Raw genomic sequence first — 16,044 nt, forward strand, 5'->3', positions numbered from 1 at the left:
CAAGGAAATTAATGATAGTGCGGTTCTTTCCATCGGTCTATCCATCTGACATAATGGAACAACCTGTTTTGACCCATGACTCTTTAAACTCAACCAAATACTCATCAATGGAAGATATCTCTTTTTGCAAAAGAGCTCCCCTCAAGTCATGCATACTAGGGCCTTTGAAGCCCTTTCCTGCAGCTATAACAGAGTCCCACATAGCTTGGTAATAAGGTGAGCGAGCAGCATTAAATGGGATATCTGAATCATACCACCATCTAGCAATGTATTGGTGAGAAGTTTCTTTGCATTGTTTTTTCCAATGCTGATCCAAAGTGGGTTGAGAACTTGGATGGGAGGAAGTGGGATTAGATTTAGAAGAGGCAATGGTGGCAGAAGATGAGAAATAACTTTGGATGTTTGGTCTCTTTGTTCCTTTTGATGGTTGGCCAACTCCAACAGAAGGATGAACATAGTGAAAGGGGTCATTGGTGGAAGGGATAGAAGTGGAGTCTTGAATCTCATAATCATCATACCCACTCTGTTTCAAAACATTCATGGTTTCCATTAATTCCCTCTTCCTTGCAATTTCATCTTGGATGGCCTTCTCCCTAGCCTTATCCTCATAAAATTTTTCAAGCTTGGCAATGTATTCTGCCCTAATAGGACCTAACAGTTCTTTTGGTGCATCACATGGCTTTACTTGGCCTCTTACCCCAGCCAAGTGTTGTTTCAACCTAAGAATACCCCCACCTCCAATAGATTTATGGCATAATTTGCATATCATTTTTCCCTCAATTACATCACAATGAACCCATGCACTGTCCTTTCCTTTTGGAGCCATGTTTGCTTGAAATAATGACAATTTGCAGATAAATCTGCCATTTAAAAAAAAAATTGCAGCTAAGGAACATGGAAAACCAATGATAAATGTAGGAAAAAAATGCACATGCAAGCTGCAAAATTTGATAGCATAGAGCTAGAGAGTTCATAGGCTTAGCATAGATGATAGATCATTGAAGTGAGAAGTTTATAGCACAAAAAAAATAATTCATGGACAGCAGACTCAAATGAGGAATTATCAAGTGCAAATCCTTACCTGGAAATGCAAAGTAGCTCCCTTAGCCTCCTCTTGATGATGGCAACTCCACTGACAGCTACACACTATCTCCAAAATAGCTCCAACTCCAACTCCAAGATGACTACTTAAGCAAAAACTCCACACTCTCCAAGCTCACAAACAAACTCACAAACACTCACAAACACTCCAAATCAGTTGTGTGAGACAAATGAGAGTGAGAGGGGTGTCTTATAGCAAGTGTGAGGGTGTTTTTAGAGGGAAAATACCTTTCCCTCACCCCCAAAACCCCTAAACCACCCTCATTTCCAAAACCGCTGCGTTTTTTTGCTTTAACCGGCGGCCTGTCCATAAACCGGCCGGTTTAGGACGGAACCGGCCGGTTTGCTATAAACCGGCCGGTTCCGCCCTAAACCGGCCGGTTTTTACCGGTTAGGGCCTTTTTTTGGGCACGAGGGGGTCTAAACCGGGTTAGAAGGGCCGGTTCGGACCGGCCAAGCTTCCAACCGGCCGGTTAGGCCGGTAACCGGTTTTTTCCACCGGTTTTTAAAACTATGGTTCTGCGTTGAATGAGTCGGATAACTTCGATGGACAAAAGCTTGCAAGTGCGGGTTCATCCGAGTTGTAACAACTGCGCAGACTTTCGAGTTTTCTTGTCTTCTGGCAGCTCAGATTTAAGATGGCTTTGGTTACGGCAGAATCAATTTGCAGTTTTTTTTTAAGGCAAGTAGACCATGGGTAATTCGAACTGTGACCTGAAAACAATGAAACAGGCAACCAGGACCTAGAAACAATAAAAATAAATGAAACCCTAATAAAAACTGCATAAAGCAAAATCTAAAACTCTAATGAAAAAAATTTGAAACTCTAAGACAGCTAATAAATTTACAGATTTGTGGCCCCTGAAATGCCAGATTTAGCAATAACAGCAGTAATACTTTCGAAATATTAGAAAACTTGAATTCTGCTGTGAACAGAAAGAAAATCTCTCATGCAAAACAGGAAATAAATTTTAAATGATTAACCCAGGGCCAAAATCAGCTGGGCTCTGCAAAGAAAAGCCTGTGGGAGTCGGCTGGTTCAGCCTAGAACTTCCCCAAACGCCCACAATTTCCTTCAGAAAGGTTTTCCTGCACATCTCAAGCAACCATCAGCAAAGAGAGAGAGAATGCTGCTAGATCTCAGGAAATAATGGAGATACCTGCCATTATTTCCAGAAACCCTACAACATTCAAACCCTAGCAAGTGAGCAAGATACCTGTACTCACAATACTCTGAAAACAAGCTATTATTAACGGCTGAAAACTGAAATATGCAGAAAAATAAACATCTCACAGCAATTCCAGAGAGTAACACCGGCCAGATTTGGACCCCAAAGTCTTCTTTATTAACCAGAAAATCAGATTACAAGAGAGCTTTTTCAGTACAGACTCACAGATCAGATAAACCTGAAATGACCCCTAGCACCCTACTTAAAGGAAATGCCTCCAACGGCTAGTTCGAGTGATCCATGTAGAAATGATCTCGACCGTTGATGAGGATCAAGACATCTCTTGATCTCATCCGTCGATTTATTCACTTAAAATATTATTACTTTATTAGTTAGGGTTTTTGCTTTATATTTCATTTTTTAATTTTTACTTATTTTATTATTTTTATTCATTTTTTAATTCATTTTAAAATGGATCATCGAACTAAGCCTTCGGAAACATCACCTAGGACCTAGGACCTAGGACTCATGAGGGGATTTAAAACATTTTTCAACCCTCAGGACACATTACATCATGACTTTTACAATTTACATCTTAAGGGAGAAAACTCCTTTAACATAGACCCTCACAAGTCACCCAGTTCTGCGACACAACTATAATCTAGCAGATCAACACACTAGGGTTCTCCTAAAATTCCAATGACAAAATCAATCCCGGCTTTGGGGTCAGGTTTGAAGGAAAACTCTGCCGATCCGTGGATCGGTGAGACGAAAAACCTTCCGGGACGTAGATTATCATCAGAAAGTTAGGTCCACCTAGGAAAATTACATACATGACTCATGTCTGCTAAGATTATTTACAATCAATACATGCAGACTGGGTTTACAATCAAAAAGATCAAGTTGCTGATGATGGCAGGATGGCACGGACATGCTGATCAGGTGCTGCCCCTTTTTGCCCAAAAAAAAGGGGGATGTGCTGCATGGGTAGTTGACCAGTAGAGGTCAACATCTGGCTCTACTTGGGGACACGTTGCTGCTTGCAAGAATGTGAGAATCCAGAATCTGCATCCATACAACACAAAAGTAAGTAGCGTCCATCCAAAAAATCAGCATATACATTAAGCACATAAAAGCTCTTCATTTATTAACTATCTAATAACATGAAAAGTAAATCTAATCCTAAAACAGAAATGAAACGCTGAAAAGACGAGGAGTAGAGTTAGAAATACAATACAAAAAATGCCCCACGGCATCAGATGTGTTCAATATAGTGCATATTGAGCATTTGCCTGCTTTCAGGCAAATCTGTCGGCTGCTTGTCGGATGTGCCATGTCCAATTTTGCATATGGTAGGACTTTTTCCTATCCGAAAATCAAGCAGCTCGCGGCCGTCTGATGCGTCAAATCTTCTTCTCATTTTCTTCCTCTTGCGCTTTTTCTTTCTGGCAGGATGAATTACTGATGAGCTGGAACTGTCTCGAAACTATCAGATGAAGTATGCGTGATATGTCTCTCTTTAGCCCGCATCTGATCTTTATCATTCTTAAGTCCATCTTCAATCAACCATCTTTCAACTGAACTAATAACCTCCTCATAATAAGATGGAGCTTGTTGCAACAAATGAGAAGGCTCCTGATCTATTGATGTTATCTGGTTTCTTTCATTTTCCAATTGCTGAAACTTTTGAACCTGTATTCTAATGGCATCCATCTATCTAGAGTGTTCAACCTTTATAGCACTAATTTGTCTGGCATGATGTTCTTCCATGTCTTTTATTACTTTAACATTTTCTTCCTTTATGTTCATCAAGCAATGCTGCATGGAATTTATTTCTTCTTCATGATTCGTTTGCATGTTTCCAATTTATGTTTCATGTTTAGTTTTCATGGCCTCAATTTCCTTAGCATGCTAATTTTGCGTGTCCTCAATCTCCTTATTACGTTTTTCCAGATGGGTGCGTAAAGTTTTAACATCATTGATAAGATTAGTTTGGTTGCTTTCCATATTTTTCACCAGCATCATTAAATCTTGTATTATTTGCTTTTGCTCTTCTTTTTCATTGTCATTTATCCCTGATTTTTCACTATCATGAACTTGGTCTGCAATATTTCCGGTTGATGACACATTCTGATCTTGAACTCTTTCTTTCTGTTGCACAATTTTAGGGGCAAAAGGCAAGCTGTTTGGACTATCATATCTATCTTTAAAAGCATTGAGAATGTCTTGTAAAGAAGTGAAAAAATCATTGGGAAAATTATTAAACCAATTCAAGGCATCACCCTCTAAAGAATGGACAAATAGACGCATCTTGAAATCTTCATGATTATATTGAGGAAGTCTACAATATATGGTCACTACACAAGTAAACATGTTTAAATGATGTCTAACAACGACCGGATCATCACCCGAGAACTTAAATAATTTAGAAATGGCCTCTTTCGGAAGATCATGGAGATTATTAGTAAAATGACATGGTTTACATGAATAATCCATGATGAACAACAAGGAATCAAATGGATGATAGAAAGAGATTTCTGCTCAAGAAAATTAAGAGATGAAAGAAGTGGAGTCGCCACTTGAACAATGAATCTGATTCTAGGATCCCAAAAAGTAACCACAAGCAGATATGAGGAAAGCTTCTTGTTAGGAAAAAATAAGAAAGTGGAGTCGCCACCCAAACAGGAAACAAACCCAAGAGGCGCTGCTGATATGTGATGAAAAGATGCCAAAATATTGAATCTGCCAGCTCAACTGAGAGATGAGAAAGATGAGAAGATGAATGATTGTCGTTTGAAACACCGAGAACAAAGTGTCCCCGGCAACGGCGCCAAAAAATGTTGTCGCGCGGATTGACACGACAACGCTCAGACCGGGGGCTGTCACTCTGATCCCCGATCCCTCCGTTTAAGCCTGTCTCCCGCGGCTAAGGGGGGTAGTCCCTGTGAGATGATGAGACCAACTGTCGACCAGTTGGTTGGGAGACACGAGACACGATCAAGATAAGCACTAAAATGATTTAATTAAATGAGCAGACCAGTGCCTTAGGAGATTGCGGTTAAAACGATTACTTGAAAAAATACGGACCATGAACAGCAATCATCTATCATCAGCCAAATCACAAAGCTCTTAAAATGACCAAAACGATATCCAGCAATTGAAATTTAAAAAAAAAAAAAAATGAATGCTTTAAACCACCATGAATCATAACCATTAACCAGATATCAATTTCGCATCTCGCCTCGAAAAAATTCAGATCTCAGCATGAAAGATATAACATGAAAAACCACTGAAACTGGCAAAACCAATTTTCCACAAAATTTAAATATTTTTCAAATTTTTTTTTTTTTTTTTTTAAATCTTTTTTCGATTTTTATTTTTCAACATTATAAAAATGAAAATTAAAAATCCTAAAAAATTAAAATCTATTCTAAAACTAAATTATATCAAAACTAAACTGTACAAAAATAAAAAAAACTTTTTACTATTTTTTATTTTTTATTTTAAAACCAAAATAAACAAGATTTAAAATCTAAAGTTAAATCTAAAACATAAAATCTATATATATAAAAAAAAAAACAAAACTATAAAAAACCTTTTAAATACATTAAATCTAATCCTAAAGAAAAAAGAACCAACACTAACCTACGCTGATGATCCTTATAACATCTAACAAAAAAAATGATATTCGAAATGACCAAACCCTAAAGCTACGCGTATAACCACAGAACTTCAATACGAATTTGATTTACCTGCACATGCTCATAACGTAGGCCCAAACCGCTGAAAGGTTAAACCACCGCAAATATTCATACCATAAAATCAAAATCGAAAGTGCGTCTAAGCTATACGGTGATATCTGAAACTATCGGGAAGAGAAAACGTATTTCGTAACCCAGAGATTGAACGCGTAGAGCATCGATGTGATAGCAGAAATAAAGCACGGGTCATTAAAATTTCTTACCTGAGGGTTTGCGTGTTTTCTCTTGCAGGTTAATATGCGGTTTCGAAAACGATACCTGGGCGATACGTTTACCTGAATCCTGAATGACTGAGATGCGTGGATCAGGATGCTTCAATGGCGTGATTGAGGGTGCGTCAATGACTAAAGCATAACCTGGCTTGTATGAAGAAATCGAAACGATTTTGAGATCTGATCTTCATATTGTGACTGTCGGCAGCTTACAGCTTTGATCCCTCACACGCATGATGACATCGATCAGATATTGCTTAGCCAGTTCTGCGTTGAATGAGTCGGATAACTTCGATGGACAAAAGCTTGCAAGTGCGGGTTCATCCGAGTTGTAACAACTGCGCAGACTTTCGAGTTTTCTTGTCTTCTGGCAGCTCAGATTTAAGATGGCTTTGGTTACGGCAGAATCAATTTGCAGTTTTTTTTTTTTTAAGGCAAGTAGACCTTGGGTAATTCGAACTGTGACCTGAAAACAATGAAACAGGCAACCAGGACCTAGAAACAATAAAAATAAATGAAACCCTAATAAAAACTGCATAAAGCAAAATCTAAAACCCTAATGAAAAAAATTTGAAACTCTAAGACAGCTAATAAATTTACAGATTTGTGGCCCCTGAAATGCCAGATTTAGCAATAACAGCAGTAATACTTTCGAAATATTAGAAAACTTGAATTCTGCTGTGAACAGAAAGAAAATCTCTCATGCAAAACAGGAAATAAATTTTAAATGATTAACCCAGGGCCAAAATCAGCTGGGCTCTGCAAAGAAAAGCCTGTGGGAGTCGGCTGGTTCAGCCTAGAACTTCCCCAAACGCCCACAATTTCCTTCAGAAAGGTTTTCCTGCACATCTCAAGCAACCATCAGCAAAGAGAGAGAGAATGCTGCTAGATCTCAGGAAATAATGGAGATACTTGCCATTATTTCCAGAAACCCTACAACATTCAAACCCTAGCAAGTGAGCAAGATACCTGTACTCACAATACTCTGAAAACAAGCTGTTATTAATGGCTGAAAACTGAAATATGCAGAAAAATAAACATCTCACAGCAATTCCAGAGAGTAACACCGGCCAGATTTGGACCCCAAAGTCTTCTTTATTAACCAGAAAATCAGATTACAAGAGAGCTTTTTCAGTATAGACTCACAGATCAGATAAACCTGAAATGACCCCTAGCACCCTACTTAAAGGAAATGCCTCCAACGGCTAGTTCGAGTGATCCATGTAGAAATGATCTCGACCGTTGATGAGGATCAAGACATCTCTTGATCTCATCCGTCGATTTATTCACTTAAAATATTATTACTTTATTAGTTAGGGTTTTTGCTTTATATTTCATTTTTTAATTTTTACTTACTTTATTATTTTTATTCATTTTTTAATTTTTTAATTCATTTTAAAATGGATCATCGAACTAAGCCTTCGGAAACATCACCTAGGACCTAGGACCTAGGACTCATGAGGGGATTTAAAACATTTTTCAACCCTCAGGACACATTACATCATGACTTTTACAATTTACATCTTAAGGGAGAAAACCCCTTTAACATAGACCCTCACAAGTCACCCAGTTCTGCGACACAACTATAATCTAGCAGATCAACACACTAGGGTTCTCCTAAAATTCCAATGACAAAATCAATCCCGGCTTTGGGGTCAGGTTTGAAGGAAAACTCTGCCGATCTGTGGATCGGTGAGACGAAAAACCTTCCGGGACGTAGATTATCATCAGAAAGTTAGGTCCACCTAGGCAAATTACATACATGACTCATGTCTGCTAAGATTATTTACAATCAATACATGCAGACTGGGTTTACAATCAAAAAGATCAAGTTGCTGATGATGGCAGGATGGCACGGACATGCTGATCAGGTGCTGCCCCTTTTTGCCCAAAAAAAAGGGGGATGTGCTGCATGGGTAGTTGACCAGTAGAGGTCAACAGTTTCTACTTCTAAAGGGGATAGTCTATCCAAGTACACCCTTCAAAAGGTAGTGGCATGCGATAAAGAGATGAATGGAGTGGGGAATGAAAAGGGGCAGCCCTAGGCCACATGCTAGGGTGCAAGGGTAGCTAGAAAAATGGAAGCTCACACTTGGGTATATAATGTATAGGAGGGAGAAATCGTGGTACGTGAGGTGCCCCGAAGTTGATTTTTCCACCCTTCTTTATATGCCTTTTTCTTTTTATGATTTTTCTTTAATTGACTGCTCGGGGCTCAAGGGGTAAGAGCATGATGTGTGAGATATAGCAGTGGATACCCCCTTTAAGGTAAGGTGGTTCATTGCCCACTAGGGGTTGGGACAATCATGGGTTCCTAAATGATAAAGGAGGCTCATCTAGGGCCTGTAGGAACCAAGGTGATGGCCATGATGATGGGGTAGAGCTCATGTATTGGCTTTTGCCCACGTGGTAAATGTGTTTTTCCCAACCATCTTTTGCATTTTGTGGTACATTTTCCTGTTGGATGTGGCCAATTATGCTTTTAATTTTCTTTTCAGCTGCATCAACCGCCAGGGCATCATTCCAAGCCCAACCCAAGTTGCGGTCAAGGGGAAAGGGAAAGATAACCCTATGTGGATCCAGTGGAGGAATGTGGACCCAAGTGGGAGAAATGATGAATGAGGTTATAATGAGTGGAAGGGGAGAAATATATATGGATGAGGGAGCGGGACCTTGCAACCCAAATTGGGGTTTCCCATGTAATACCATCCCTAAAGCCCGAGGGTCAGTAAAAGAGATCCCACAAGAATAAGGTCCAAGGTTAACATCCAAAAGAGGTCTAAGGGACAAGAGCACAGACCTAGGCCACTCTTTCTGTTGAATGCCCCCATTAATCCATGCCCATAAGTTTCCATGATAAGCAAACTACAATACTCAATTACCAAATGACAAGGCATACCTTTAGGTTCAGGAGGCCCACCTTCAAACATACGATCATGAAAGATGGGTGAGAGACCACATGGCTGGCTCAAGTGGTGGAGAAATGGCACAACAAGCTAGTTGGTGGCTGCAAGGGGCTGTTGGTTGCCGACTGAGGACCATCTTGGAGAAAATTTTCTCCTAGGGATATAATCCACAAAATGGTGGGTAACAGGGACCATGCAACCAAAATCAGGGTTTCCTATGTAGTACCACCCTAACACCCAAAGGTCAGTAAAGGAGATCCCACGAGACTAAGATCTAAGGGTAACATCCAAAAGAGGTCTAGGGGACAAAAGCACAGACCGAGCCCACTCTTTTCACCGAATCCCCCCATTAATCCATGCCTAGAAGTTTCCATGATAAGCAAACTACAATACTAAATTATCAAATGACAAGGTGTACATTTAGGTTTGGGAGGCCCACCTTCAAACATACAATCATGAAAGATGGGTGAGGGACCACATGGCTGGCTCAGGTGGCGGAGAAACGACACAACGAGTTAGTTGGTGGCTGCAAGGGGTTGTTCGCTGCCAACTAAGGACTGTCTTGGAGAAAATTTTCTCCTAGGGATATCACCCACAAAATGGTGGGTAAAAGAACCCACTGCCAAAACTTAGCCCAGCTGCAAATGAACTCGACCCTCTTTAATTGGAACATGGCCTACCAAGGAGAAGCTTCATTTCGGCCTCAATGATGTGGTTCTTGGTCCCCATACACAGTAATTCGTCCCAGGTGATAATTATGTATGCAAACTTGGCCTTGGTGGAGCAAATGGAGAATGTGGCCCTCCTGGAATTGCTTGTACAGCTCCTCAAAAGATAAATAAATCGACCCACTTGTGAAATTGGTAACCTAGCCTCAATGAGTGAAGATTTCGGCCCTCTAGCAAGGAAACTCATCCCACCGACAAGAAGGAAGCTTGGCCCTCCCAAAGTGCTATCCAAAATTGGGCTCCCAAACCCTTGCAAATGATTTAGCACAATCTGGGCAATTGAAAATCCAATTAAGGTGACATAAAAATTCACTGAAATTGGAGGCCACCTAGGGTGACATTTAAGTTCACCGAAACTAGTTGAGAACTTCTTTTGAAATTCTCTGCTTGAACTCACTTGAGCTCTGGTTCTGCTGTAGATGAAATTAATAAATTAGAGTGAACCCCAAAAATGAGCCACTTGTCCCTTTTTATAATTGTTCCTTGATAATGCTTTTTAATTTTAAATTGAGTGTACTTGATTGCCACCTTTTTACAAAACATAACATACTATTGTCACCCTTTTAGCATAAATGACCAAAATGGCAGGGACATTACATAACCTAATATTGAACATAGATTTTCTTGGTTGAAAATATAGAATAATGACATTAAGAACAAATATGTGTGCACAAATGGCTTAAATAAGTAGGAAATCCTATGGGTTCAGGGGCACCTTTTGTTGAGAAATCTAGGGCATAGCAATTAATTGATTTCTCTTCTATTAGTAACTGCTTGTGAGTGCTTTTTACTTCTTTAGATTAGGATCTTCTTTTATTTAGGTTATTAGTGTTCTTCTTCATCAAGCAACTACCAATGCATAAACCATAAAGAGACAAGAGACACAGAATATAGGCTATCATCCAGGGCCAAAACCTCACCTACTTGAGAGGAAAACCTGAAAAAATTCTTCTTCTTATAGATATTTCAATTGATGAATACAAAGACCAAGAGCCTTGACCGATTCACCACTCCAAGGCCAAGACACAAGTTCCCTTGATGAGATCCTTAAACAACGACAATCAACCTTTTGCTCCTTTCCTTTTCTTGGCTCCTCTTCCACTTCGACCTCCTTCTACTTCAAACCTTCGGCCTCCTTGAATTAGGTATGCAATCCTAATTCAGAAACCCTAGCTTATGCACAAGACCTTATCTTATGCCTCAACTTTCTTCGCTTTGGATAGGGTCTTCTTCTAGCTTGTCTCGGCCTCCCTTCTTGACTTGACCTTCTTCCAACTCTTGTCTCAGCCTCCCTTCTAGACTTGACCTTCTTCTAGCTCGGTTAGCCAGGAGGACTGCTACTTCTTCTCAGCTTCTTTTGCTGCAACTAAACTCTTGCTGCCTCACACATGTAGATGATATAAACCCTAAAACAAACCAGAAAAGATCTTGGATTATACTCTTCTTTTCTTCACTTGATAATGAGCTTCCTCGCTGTACTTCGTACCTTTTTACTTCAGACTAGATGATGACCGAAAATCTGTCCCAGAAGTGATGCCAAGCAACCCTATTTATAGTTGTTTCCTCCTCAAATTATCCGACTTGAAGAGGGTGAGACGACATGTCTATTGGAGGAGTTTATTAATTTCATCTTGAAGCCGACTTGAAGAGGGTGAGCCGACATGTCTGTTGGAGGAGTTTATTAATTTCATCTTGAAGCCAACTTGAAGAGAGATGCATGTGCTTGTCTTGGAGGGCTATTTATACTTATCTAATGACTCATACAAAATGTAACATGCCCAAGAAGGGTCCTTCATACATGACAGACTCAAATTGACTTTGATGACTAGCTCACAATGGGAGCCATCACTAAGATAAAATTCATTTCTCATAAAACCCATGAGACAAGCATTACAATAATAATTTTATTTTTCTTCTTTTCATCAATTACATAAAATCGCAATTACACATGTCATTATGAAGACCGAACCTAGTTACACTTTTCAACACCTTTTTCAATACAAATGCATGGGATTCTACTTTAGAGTGGGTTCATTCGATAAATTCTTTAAATATTGGCCATGTACGTGTTCCAGTCAACATACACATGGTCCACCAACATAATAAACTAATGTTGAATATAGATTTTCTTGGTTGCAAATATAAACTAATGACATAAAGAACAAATATGTGTGCACAAATGGCTTAGATAAGTAGGAAAACATATAGATAAATATTCAGGAGAATACAAAAAAGGGACAATCTTATTGACGTAGTACAACAGTCATATATATATGCCATAAGAGTACAGGTGATGCCCAACATTTGAGATCACACCATTTGAAAAAGGAATCCTTCTTTACACTGAAAGTGGTTTCTTCTACAATAGTTGAACGGTTTGCCCACCAATTAATTACAACCTCATAAAAGGACTTTAAACATTTCCACCACATGCCCTTTAATTACATTACGGTGTGATAAAATAAAATAAGAGACAACAGAGTCGAAATTCAATTTCAACTACAAACAAATCACAACAAACCTGGGTTAACATCTACCTGCTACCTGTATTCTCATGTGTCCCATACTTTCTATCACATATTTGTATATTTTGAACATGTATGCACCTTTTGGATTTATGCACAATGAACATTAACATATTTTCTTTCTATCACATGTAAGACATTGAAATAAGTTCTTACTTTGATCACGGAAAATCTATCCTGCTTGACTTCGAAGTGTACTATCTTTTCAAAAATCTTCTCCAGTAAAATTCTCATCTTATGACTGTATCCACTTATAGTCACCTGAAAATGTTACAATGCACCTATTATAACAAGCATTTAATGAAATAGCATAACATAATAATAATTTTATGATGTGCAAGCTGTACTTGCATATAATTTTTATATACAAGTGTCTTTCACTCCATCAAAGAAAGCCTCAAGTAGCATAGGATATTGAACAAGATTCCATGAATTTGCATGAGCATTTAAAAAGTTGCATATGTTGGAAATTGTGATATATAGGAAGGAAAACATAAAATTCCTGATTATAAAATATAATGCCTTAGATATGTGATATTATGGTGTTAGTTTTCTCTTGATACAAGGGAAGTCTTAATAATTTACATACAATAGCAGACAATTCACAACAGAAATTGAGAGAGATAAACCATTCATATCACATTTCATTTATTTTTGAAAATCCTTTTATGTGACTATATGAAGGGAATGAATTCACTTCACATTCCAACAATTCTATAATTAAATAGAAAATGAAGTGATAACAATTGATCATCTGTTTCCTAACTAAACATATTAGATAAAACAATTACATATTATATCCCATTACCCTTCCTTAATGGTAAAACTAGAAGAGATACCAAAATTATCTTTAAAACACACAAATTTATCTAGACTATCTAGACTGTGTGGCTTGGTGAATATGTCTACAGTGTCCACATGTGTTGCACAATATTGCAGCACTATTTCTTCATTTTTCACCAGCTGTAAAATGTAGCAACAATTAACTTCTGCAATCTTTGTTCAATCATGAAAAACAAGGCTCTTTGCCAACTTCAACAGTCCTTGATTATCACAGTGAAGTGCAGAAATTTGCAGCTCACCAGCGGATTTTCAAGTGCTAGTTTGATAAACATGCATCCATTGATAAGAAAATTCAAGTCAATGATCTTGTCCTTGATTGGGATAAAATCATAAAATGAGTGAGCCCTGTTAACTGTGAGGTCCTCATTTTGCCTAATAGAAATCTATCTTAACCATTATATCAGCATCCTTGATTTGCCTTAAGCTTATCATGAATCAGACATAGAAATTGAAAATTAAGTACAGAGGAATACCTAGAAAACAGCATGAAGACAATTCCAATTTCCTCCTGCTCCCGTTCTGTTACCAAAAGACCAAAACCACCCAACCAAGCTGAGCACAACCTTGGTACTCAGATTCAAAATACTTCCCAATTGGATTATTTTGGTTTCCCGTGCCCAAAAGCTTCAGGAATAATGGAATCCCAACTTTGATTTAGATCTCTAACTCTCATCCCTGTCCTCCTCCTCCAGCCAGAAAATATCCCCCCTTTGCCTCTGCATGCTCAGAATAAGTAACCCCTTTTGGCAATCACTGCCTTCTTCCACCGCCCTCCTTAGATTTGATTTTGGCAGAACACTTTTACGTGTTGTCGCACAGATTGTCACGACAACACTCAGACCGGGGGCTATCACCCTGATCCCCGATCTCTCCGTTTAAGCCGTCTCCCACGGCTAAGGGGGGGTAGACCCTATGGGATGAATGAAGACCAACTGTGGACCAGTTGGGTTGGGAGACACGAGGGAAAACAAGCACTTATATGATTTTATTAAGTTAATAGACCAGTGCCTTATGGAGTTAATGATTAAATGATTATTTATTAAATGTTGCAGAAATATAAACCCTGTAAAACGATCATTTATCATCAAATCACCCAAGCAGATTGCAAGATATTCAACAGACGCACAACGCCTTAATAAGGATCCAACAATTAAATTTTAAAAGATAAAAAGCTTTAAGCAACCACGAAATTTAAACGCTGACCAGATTTCAAATAGTTAATCTCCAGATATAAACATTTTAAGCACATTTAACTTCATCACAACAGAGAAAAGACTTTAAAAAAGAATTTCCAAATTTTAATTAGCCTTTTTCAAAATTTTTATTTTTTTATTTTTTTATAATTTTAAGCTAAAAAAATATAAGATAGAACAAAAATTAAAATCCTAAATTAAAATCTAATCTAAACTAAAATATAATAAAAAGGAGCTTTTTAATATTTTACGATTTTTTTTTTATTCTAAAATAAAATAAAACTAAACTAAACTACAACCAAATCTAATTTAAACCTTTTTTATTAACTTTTTACTTTTTTATGAAATTTTTTTATTTTTCATATATAAAATCCTTAGCTTAATATACGTATAACCTAAATAAATAAACTAAAAATTAATATAATAAAACTTAGATCTAAATTTAAAACCAAATGAAAATCTAAACTAAAATTAAATTAAAAAAAAGCTAACATGAACAACAAATAAACCAGACCCAAATAATAACTATGCCTAAATCGAAAATGAAACCTATTTAATCGTACCCATACTTCACAAAAAAAATCGAATGTGTATTGTTGTCTATTGCTGTCGTTTTCTTTTGCAGGTTTGCGAGGAGCTTGAGTAGACGAGGGATAGGAGAAGCTGCAGGCCGAAGGAGTGATGGAGTCGTGGAGGGAACTGCGGCTAAGTGAAGAAATGGCCAGCGTAGGGCAAGGAAGGTTTGAAAACAACGAGGGTCGCGTGAGGATGGACGTGAGGAATGCAGAGGGAGCTGGAGCGGATTTGACTGCATGAGGGGAAATGAGCTGGCCGCAATGAAATTGCAGGTGGACGGATGGCAAGGAAAGCGCTGCATAGAAAGAAAAAAATGGTTGTTGCAGCATACAGGCGATGCGTGAGGGGCAACGTGTTTTTTTATTTTTTGTTTTTTGCAGGTGCTGGAATGAATACGCATAAGAGAAGGGACGCAGGTCGGATGGGGCTGCAGCAAAGAGAAAAAAGACAGCGGATGAGAGAGCTGATGGAGTTTTGAAGGAACTATGGTAGAAAGATGCAGCGGCGAGGAGAATGTTGTTCTGGCAACGATGAGAAGAGGGATCTGTAGGTGCAGGAACGCGAGGGATCGCTGCAAGCAGTGTGGAGAAGGAAGCCATGTGTGTGGCAGCAGCAAAAAACTGCATGCCTTAGAAAATATTGAAACTTTTCAATGAAAATGAAACACCAGGCAACAACAGACAGATGACAAAATTCTCCAGAAAAACTGATAATTTTTTTTAGATCCTGTTGTTGCAGATTTGCCTGCTGAAAACCCCACAAAAAATTCTCCAGACCTGTAACTTGCAATGGAAAAACGAAATACCCAGAAACAATATGTGCAAGGAAGAAAACTGAAAACCCTAAACCAGTTAAAAAAAATTTACAATACTTACAAATTTTCGACTCTTAAGCAGCCAGATTTGTCAATAATCCACAGTAATATTTTCAGAATTTAAATTTAATGTGAGATACTTCAGAAAATCCTGCATGCATTCATAAAAAATTTCAGATGATAAGCCCAGGATTAAAACTAGTTGGGCTCTTTCAG

General features: G+C 38.3%; 1 pseudogene across 1 annotated transcript in view; it reads right to left on the minus strand.

The window, feature by feature from the left end:
* LOC149154057 (insulin-degrading enzyme-like 1, peroxisomal) overlaps positions 1 to 16,044 on the minus strand; it is a 681,568-nt pseudogene that overhangs the window by 173,280 nt on the left and 492,244 nt on the right. The window contains exon 19 of the transcript XR_016262205.1: positions 12,559 to 12,663. The product of XR_016262205.1 is annotated as an insulin-degrading enzyme-like 1, peroxisomal (transcript). The remainder of the gene's footprint in view (positions 1 to 12,558; positions 12,664 to 16,044) is intronic.

This window comes from Pinus tabuliformis, chromosome 9, assembly GCF_031772625.1.
Source record: "Pinus tabuliformis cultivar Carrire ecotype Pingquan chromosome 9, CPIR1, whole genome shotgun sequence".
Classification (NCBI taxonomy): Eukaryota; Viridiplantae; Streptophyta; class Pinopsida; order Pinales; family Pinaceae; genus Pinus; species Pinus tabuliformis.